General features: G+C 42.6%; 1 non-coding gene across 1 annotated transcript; it reads left to right on the top strand.

Moving 5' to 3' along the window:
- Positions 1-1,112: 1,112 nt before the first annotated feature.
- trnak-cuu (transfer RNA lysine (anticodon CUU)) lies at positions 1,113-1,185 on the top strand. Its single transcript has one exon. It is a non-coding gene; the product is annotated as a tRNA-Lys (tRNA).
- Positions 1,186-8,138: the final 6,953 nt, after the last annotated feature.

Genomic DNA, 8,138 nt, shown 5'->3' with positions numbered 1-8,138 from the left:
CAGAGGGTGGTACATGTATGGAATGAGCTGCCAGAGGATGTGGTGGAGGCTGGTACAATTGCAACATTTAAGAGGCATTTGGATGGGTATATGAATATGAATGATTTGGAGGGATATGGGCCGGTTGCTGGCAGGTGGGACTAGATTGGGTTGGGATATCTGGTTAGCATGGACAGGTTGGACCGAAGGGTATGTTTCCATGTTGTACATCTCTATGACTCTACGACTCTATATCTGCAGTAATACAGAATTGATATGGTTCAGAAGGCAGTCCACAGATGTGCAGGTTAGGTCGATTGGCCTACTAAATTGCCCCTAGTGTTCATGGATGTACAGGCTAAGTGAATTATACATTGGAAATGTAGGGTAACAGGCATAGGATAGGGGAGTGGGTCTGAGTGGCATGTTGTTCAGAAGGTCCACCTAGCCTGCATATTCCTGGATACTATGGGCAATTTACCATGGCCAATCCACCCCAACTTGCACATCTTTGGACTTTAGGAGGAAACTAGAGCACCCAAAGGGAACCCACGCAGATAAGTGGGGAATGTGCAAACTCCATGCAGATAGTCGCCCAAGGCTGGAATTGAACACGGGTCCCTATCGCTATGAAAATGGTATTTATTAGTCATGTAAACAGATGAAAGGAGAGGTGTATTTGTCATGAGAAGCAGAGATATTGCAAAGTATCCTTTGTTTCGCAGTTCAAGTGCTGGAAAAGAGTAAATGTTTGACTTTGTGAGTAAAAAATGAGGTCTGCAGATGCTGGAGATCACAGCTGAAAATGTGTTGCTGGTCAAAGCACAGCAGGCCAGGCAGCATCTCAGGAATAGGGAATTCGACGTTTCGAGCATAAGCCCTTCATCAGGAATGAGAGAGAGTAGCCAAGCAGGCTAAGATAAAAGGTAGGGAGGAGGGACTTGGGGGAGGGGCGATGGAGGTGGGATAGGTGGAAGGAGGTCAAGGTGAGGGTGATAGGCCGGAGTGGGGTGGGGGCAGAGAGGTCAGGAAGGAGATTGTAGGTTAGGTAACGAGTCTGTTTAATCCCAGGGTCATGGGTTCGAGCCCCACGTTGGGCATACTGTTATTTTACGCGAAAAGCTGAATCTGTAGCCCGGCTAGCTCAGTCGGTAGAGCATGGGACTCTTAATCCCAGGGTCGTGGGTTCGAGCCCCACGTTGGGCGTACTGTTGTTTGACTTTGTGAGGAAGGGATTGCTTTTGATAGAGATGAAGGGACATCCTCACCATTGCTGTTCTCATGAAGTAATTGTGTTCTGGCATGGTAGCCATTGTAAAGAGATGATGTTGGACTCAAATCTCCTTGACTCCTTAAAATTCTCCATCTGATATTGGGTCAGAGACCTCCATCCTTGCCTCTGATTGACATATACAAAATTATAACAGGGCTGGATAGACCAGGGGCAGGAAGGCTGTTTACCCTGACTGGGAAGTCTAAAACCAGGGAACACAGATTCAGGATATGGGGTAGACCGTGTAGGACTCAGATAAGGAAAGACTTTTTCACTTAAAGTAGTAAACTTGTCGAATTCTTTACTATAAAAAGCCGTGAAGCCCAAGAATATACTCAAGAAAGAGACAGATTAACTTTTAGATTTTAAAGGCATCAAGGGGTATGAGGAGAAATGGCATTGTGACTGAGGACCAGCCATGGTCAGACTGAATGGTGTACAAGCTGGAGGGGCTGAATGGCCAACTCCTGCTTTTAGTTTTTATCCCTTGATGTCCTCAAGTTAAATTCTAGGAAGTCATTGAAAATTCAGCTCTCCTGTTCTCTCTCACTTTGTCAAGTAGTGCATTTGAGAGAAAGGCATGTGTCTATGGCAGTTAAAGATGTAAGACAGCATTGCCTGCAAGCAGGGCTGTAGCAGTACAATAGGCTTGCTCTTAGACCAATGAAATAAGATTACACAACAGAAAATGCAAGCAGGATGCAATCTCACTTTAAGCCAAATGCTCTCCCTGGCTGGCCCCACACTCACAGCTTGTGCTGTATTTATAGCGGGGCTAAAATTTACTAGAATTTGTTTTTTCCCTTCATTCACAGGATGTGGGCATCACTGACTTGGCCAGCATTATTGGCCAGAGAGTGGTGAGAGCCGACAATGTTGCTGTAGGTCTGGAGTCTCATGTAGTCCAAACAAGAATTGGACATTAAGATAAAAGACATGAGTGAACCAGATGGATTTTTACAACAATTGCTACGTGATCACCATTAGGCCAGCTCTTTATTGCAGATTTTTATTTAATCCAAATTTCACCATCTGCCATGGTGGGATTTAAACTCATTTCCCTGAATGTTGGTTTGGGGTCCTGGATTCTTAGCACAATGACATTGTTGCTGTATCACTGCCTCCTTTTTGTTGCAACGTAACTACAACTGGAAGGTATTTCACTGTTTTTAAACTATTTTGAGATATCTCATAATCATATAAAGCATTATATAAATAACATCTTTTTTTTATAACTTTCGTCACCACATTCAGAAACCTCATGACTCTTGAGGTTTCTGAATGTGGTGATGAAAGTTATAAGTATATATTCCCAAATTCTGTGGAGTATTCTGAAAGATTTGTAATCTTATCTTCACTTTAGTAGAAGAACTCTCCCATTGCCTGCAGTTTGTTTGAACTACTTCTGCTAATTAAGTTCCAGAGACTGTACTGCTCCACACATCTTTCACACTAGGTTACCCAAGGATAACAGCTGTCTTATTCACAAAATGCATTGTGAAGGCATCTTAGTTGGTTAAACCCTAGCTGTTTACTGCACATTATTCACAGCAATCTTTCACGCAAATCATGATTCAAGGATGTGGTCTTTCAGTGTAGCAATTGAAATGGAGGCCTTCACAAATTACCTGAAAACCACCTCAGTCATAACTACACAAATATGGTCCTGGGTTTTTTACTGTCTTTCTGGAACCAGAATATGGCAATGGATGATTGAATAGGCCATTACGCACTCATGTGATTTTTATTTTTCGATCTTCATTGTATTTTATTCATCGACTACCACATTTCTCAATATTTTTCATGCTTGATGTATAATCGTTGAGTAGGAATGCACACTAAGCCATTAAGTAAATGTACAATGAACTTAGTGTGAGATTGATTTTTTTTTAGCTCATGCCTATCGTCCACTCTGCATTTTTTTCAAACTTGCCAGATATTTTAAAATATTTAACACTTTTAGTCCTGAATTCCCACATTGATGATGCAACAATGTATTCGGCTTTTATGCAAGTTCATTCGAAGTGTCAGGAGAAGAAAGTGTATTTCTTTTTTAACTATAAACCACTTCCTGCCTTAGCCACAGGGTGGAGCTCATGCAGATAGCAGTTTCAAAGGGCAAACTTTGAACTGGATTTTGCTTTGTTTAAATGTAAACTGTCACTTTCTCATGTATTTAGATTAGATTCCCTACAGCATGGAAACAGGACCTTCAGCCAAATTCACACCAACCCTCTGAAGACCAATCCACCCAGGCCCATTCCCCTATTTACTCCTGACTAATGTGTCTAACACTGTGGGCAATTTTAGCGCAGCCAATTCACCTGGCCTGCAAATCTTTGGACTTTGGGAGGAAACTCATGCAGGCGCAGGGAGAATGTACAAACTCCGCACAGACAGTTGCCCGAGGCCAGAATTGAATCCAGGTCCCATGAGGCGGCAGTGCTAACCACTGAGCCACCATGCCACTCTAATGTAAACTCAAATCGTAAGCATACTGATCTCCCTCTGGTGCTATACTGAAGGTTATAATAGCATGGGCAAAACCTTTTCATTTAGAATGGAAGAAAGAGCTGGAAATCATTGTCTGTTGAGGAATCTACTTTATCTTGTGTTTTAGGCCAGTACCACTACTCGCACATTAAAATACTAGTCTAGATTATCTTGGGTACTGGAGTCTGAATGTATACTGTCCCTGCCACTGCCTGTACCTTAACTCTTCAGCTCTTTATGCACTATAATAATCTGGGGGTCAGTTTGCTCACTTGGCTGGTTTGTAAAGCGAACAATATGGGTTCACTTCCTACACTGATTGAGGTTGCTATGAAGGATTCTCCTTCTCCCTCAATTGAGGTGTGGTGACCCTTAGGTTAAACCAAGATCTCTCTCGAATGACACAGCAACTCTGTGGGGTGTAGCATACTGGCCAGCACTGCTGCCTCACAACACCAGGGACCCAGGTATGATTCCAGCCTCCCGCGACTGTCTGTGTGGAGTTTGCACAGTCTCCCCATCTCTGTGGGTTTCCTCTGTGTGCTCCGGTTTCCTCCCACAGTCCAAAGATGGGCAGGCAGGGTGGATTGGCCATGGGAAATGTAGGATTACAGGGTGGGTAAGGAGTGGGTCTGGGTGGGATGCTCTTCAGAGGGTCTGTATAGACTTGTTGGGCCAAATGGCTTGCTTCCACAGTATTGCAATTCTATGTGGCAACAGTAAATTATTAAATACAGTTTGCAAATGTTATATCCAAGACCTCTCCCATCACATGCTCATTCTAGATCAGTTACAGCATTGTGACTTACATGAATCAGATTTTATCAGCAATCTAATAACATAGGAGAGACTTGTATGGAGACTAGTATGGACATTTAGTCAGAATAGCTTGAAAATGATCCTCAGTTCTGTTGAATAGAATCAAAGGACAGTAAATTAAAATTTTAGCACAGTCTCTATTTCTTTTAGAGGGTACATTTGCCCTAATGGCCAATACGACTTGGAAACATGAAGAAAAATATAAAAACTGCAGAACATCACCAGTGTGTTTCATATCATTGGGCGGCACGGTGGCACAGTAGTTAGCACTGCTGCCTCACAGCGCCTGAGACTCGGCGCTGTAAGTAATCTAATCTAATCATACACAGTGAATCACAGAATCCCTAATGTGTGGAAACAGGCCCTTCGGCCCAGCAAGTCCACACTGACCCTTCAAAGAGTAACCCACTCACACCCCTACCCCTACGCTTCACTTCTGACTAATGCACCCAACCTACACAGCCCTAAGCATTATGGGCAATTTAACATGGCCAATTCACATAACCTGCACATCTTTGGACTGTGGGAGGAAACTTATGCAGACACAGGGAGAATGTGCAAGTTCCTCACAGCCAGGCACCCAAGGCTGAAATCAAACCCGGGTCCCTGACACTGTGAGGCAGCAGTGCCGACCACTGAGCCACTGGTGCTGGTTAGGTAGCAGAGGAGTCAGTGGCAAGGGTTATTTCAAGGGTTTGCTTACTGGCACACTGCTGAGGTTACAAGAACTGCCACTCAATGGAATTGCTGTAACTCACACCTTCCTGCCATCACCCAACTCATGGATTTGGCTGCAGGATGACTAAGTGTGATAACAGCAAGAATGGGGTTTGAAAGGAAGTGAGATCTGTGAGCTAATGAGTCAATACAACCGCTCCTGCCCAAAACAGAGCACTCAAGATACTAGCAAATTTTGAGAAGATTTGTAGCTCAGGTTGAGGTTCTGGTTATAGGTTTACTCATTGAGCTGCAAGGTTCATTTTCAGACGTTACACCACCACACTAGGTAACATCTTCAGTGAACCTCCGAATGGAGTTCTGCTGATGATTCCTGCTTTCTATTTATATGTTTGGGTTTCTTTGGGTTGGTGATGTCATTTCCTGTGGTGATGTCATTTTTCTCAGGGTGGTAAATGGGGTCCAAGTCAATGTGTTTGTTGATAGAGTTTCGGTTGGATTGCCATGCTTCTAGGAATTCTCGTGCGTGTCTCTGTTTGGCTTGTCCAAGGATGGATGTGTTGTCCCAGTCGAAGTGGTGTCTTTCCTTATCTGTATGTAAGGATACTATTGAGAGAGGGTCATGTTATTTTGTGGTTAATTGATGTTCATGTATGCTGGTGGCTAGTTTTCTGCCTGTTTGTCCAATGTAGTGTCTGTTATAGTTCTTGCACGGCATTTTGTAAACGACATAAGTTTTGCCCGTTGTCTGTATAGGGTCTTTCAAGTTCATTAGCTGCTGCTTTAGTGTGTTGGTGGGTTTATGGGCTACCATGATGCCAAGGAGTCTGAGTAGTCTGGCAGCCATTTCTGAGATGTCTTTGATGTAGGGGAGACTGGCTAAGTCTTCTGGACACATTTTGTCTGCTTGTTTGGGTTTGTTGCTGAGAAAACGGTGGACGGTGTTCATTAGGTATCAATTCTTTTTGAATACACTGTATAGGTGATTTTCCTCTGCTCTGCGTAGTTCCTTTGTGCTGCAGTGTGTGGTGGCTCATTGAAATAATGTTCTGATGTAGCTTCGTTTGTGGATATTGGGATGATTGCTTCTGTCGTTCCATATTTGTCCTTATATGTTGTTTTCCTGTAGACGCTGGTTTGAAGTTTCCCAATTGGCTGTTCAAGATGCTATAACCAGCAACTTTGAAATGGGCATGAGTGCAAATAGCTGATGTTTATCATTTTCTGTGAAAAATAGCTGACTGCCCATTTTAAACATGGGCTTTCTAAGTGATGAGGGACACAGCAAGCAAGCAAATAGCTCAACATAGACTGGTGCAACTTGGTAGGAGACAAGGGTAAAGCAACCATAGTTTTACTAGACCATAGGACTGCTTTCACATTAGAGTGAGGTGACTGGTGCTGGTTTAACCTGAGGTTCACCACACCTCATGGAAAGGGCAGTAATTCAGAACAAAAGTCTTTCACAGCAACTTCATCTGGGTGGGGGAGTTGAACCCACATTGGTAGCAGTACTTTGCAGTGCAAACCAGCTACCTAGCCAACTGAGCGAATCCAACTCCAATTGGAGGCAATGGGAAAGTTAAAAGCCAGGTCTCCAGTAATATTCTGGTGGTGTTCAATATTCTTCATGGCCTGATTTGAAATGGCAAGGGATTGATATTTCCAAAGCAAAATGAGAAGGAATCAACAAAGGATAGCATAGCATCTGATTTGGATTCACTGTCGATTTAAATGATCTGGTGACCATAACATGTTGACACGAGGCTAGAAAATCACAGGAAGTCAGTTAAAGTCAATTTAACAAAATCAATTCAGACATATTGACTTCAACGCATGGTAATGCTAAAATGGGGAAGCAGTACTGAAAGGAAAAGATATGAAAGGCAATTAGGAGATTTTCAAAGGGATTATTTTTAACATGAATGGAGAATCCATCCCTAAAATTGGTCAGCAGTGAATAAGCCAGCAGGACCAGTTGGCTTACAATCAAAGTTGTGAAAACCATTTGGGAGAAACAGCAAGCAGACAAAATATTTAAATATTCAAGAAAGGACTAGCATGAAGAAATCAATACAGATATGCAGACAATGCCAAGAAAACTATAAGCGCTGAATAGAGGAATCAAAAAGAAAACATAACGAAAGCAGAACAAGAAAGTATTCTTCCAGTATTTCTGGAATATATAAAAGGTGGCTTTGCCCACTAAAAGGGATGTACTATCCAAAGAAAAAACTATCCTCAAACAAGGTATCTATTGCTTTTCAACATTGTTCTTGAAGAAATGGGGGTTTGGGTGGTGGAGCACAATTGTTTAAAATCATTTTCAGGTTGTAGGAATCTCTTGCGAGGCAAGCATTCACTATGTGTTTCATATGCCCTACAGAGAAGAAGTGGGTGAATTCTTGAGTAGTTCAATGCAGTTATATGACTGACTAGGCTGCTCGAGAGATCTATTAAGAATCAATCACTGTGGCTGGGTAAGGATGATGCACTTCCTTCCAGAAAGAATGTTGAAGAATTACTTTCATTTTTAGAACAGCTCCTGGGTCAGGATTTTACAAACCACTCCCAATGTACACCCAGTCAAAAGTGGGCTGGGAAGTGTAAAAACAGGTGGGGTGATAACAGTGCTTGCTGCTTCCCCTGCACCATTGGCATATGATCAGCAAGGACTGATTTGATTTGATTTGATTCATTATTGCCACGTGTACTGAGATACAGTGAAAAGTATAGCTTTGCATGCTAACCAGACAAACCTTACCTTACATATAAACATCAGTGTAATAGAACAGGATGCAGAATATAGTGTTGCAGCTGCAAAGAAGATGCAGAGAAAGATCAACTCTAATATATGAGAGATCCATTCAAAAGTCTGATAACAGTGGAGAAGAAG

The sequence above is a fragment of the Hemiscyllium ocellatum genome, chromosome 6 (genome assembly GCF_020745735.1).
Source record: "Hemiscyllium ocellatum isolate sHemOce1 chromosome 6, sHemOce1.pat.X.cur, whole genome shotgun sequence".
Classification (NCBI taxonomy): Eukaryota; Metazoa; Chordata; class Chondrichthyes; order Orectolobiformes; family Hemiscylliidae; genus Hemiscyllium; species Hemiscyllium ocellatum.
This window is presented reverse-complemented; position numbering and strand designations above follow the sequence as displayed.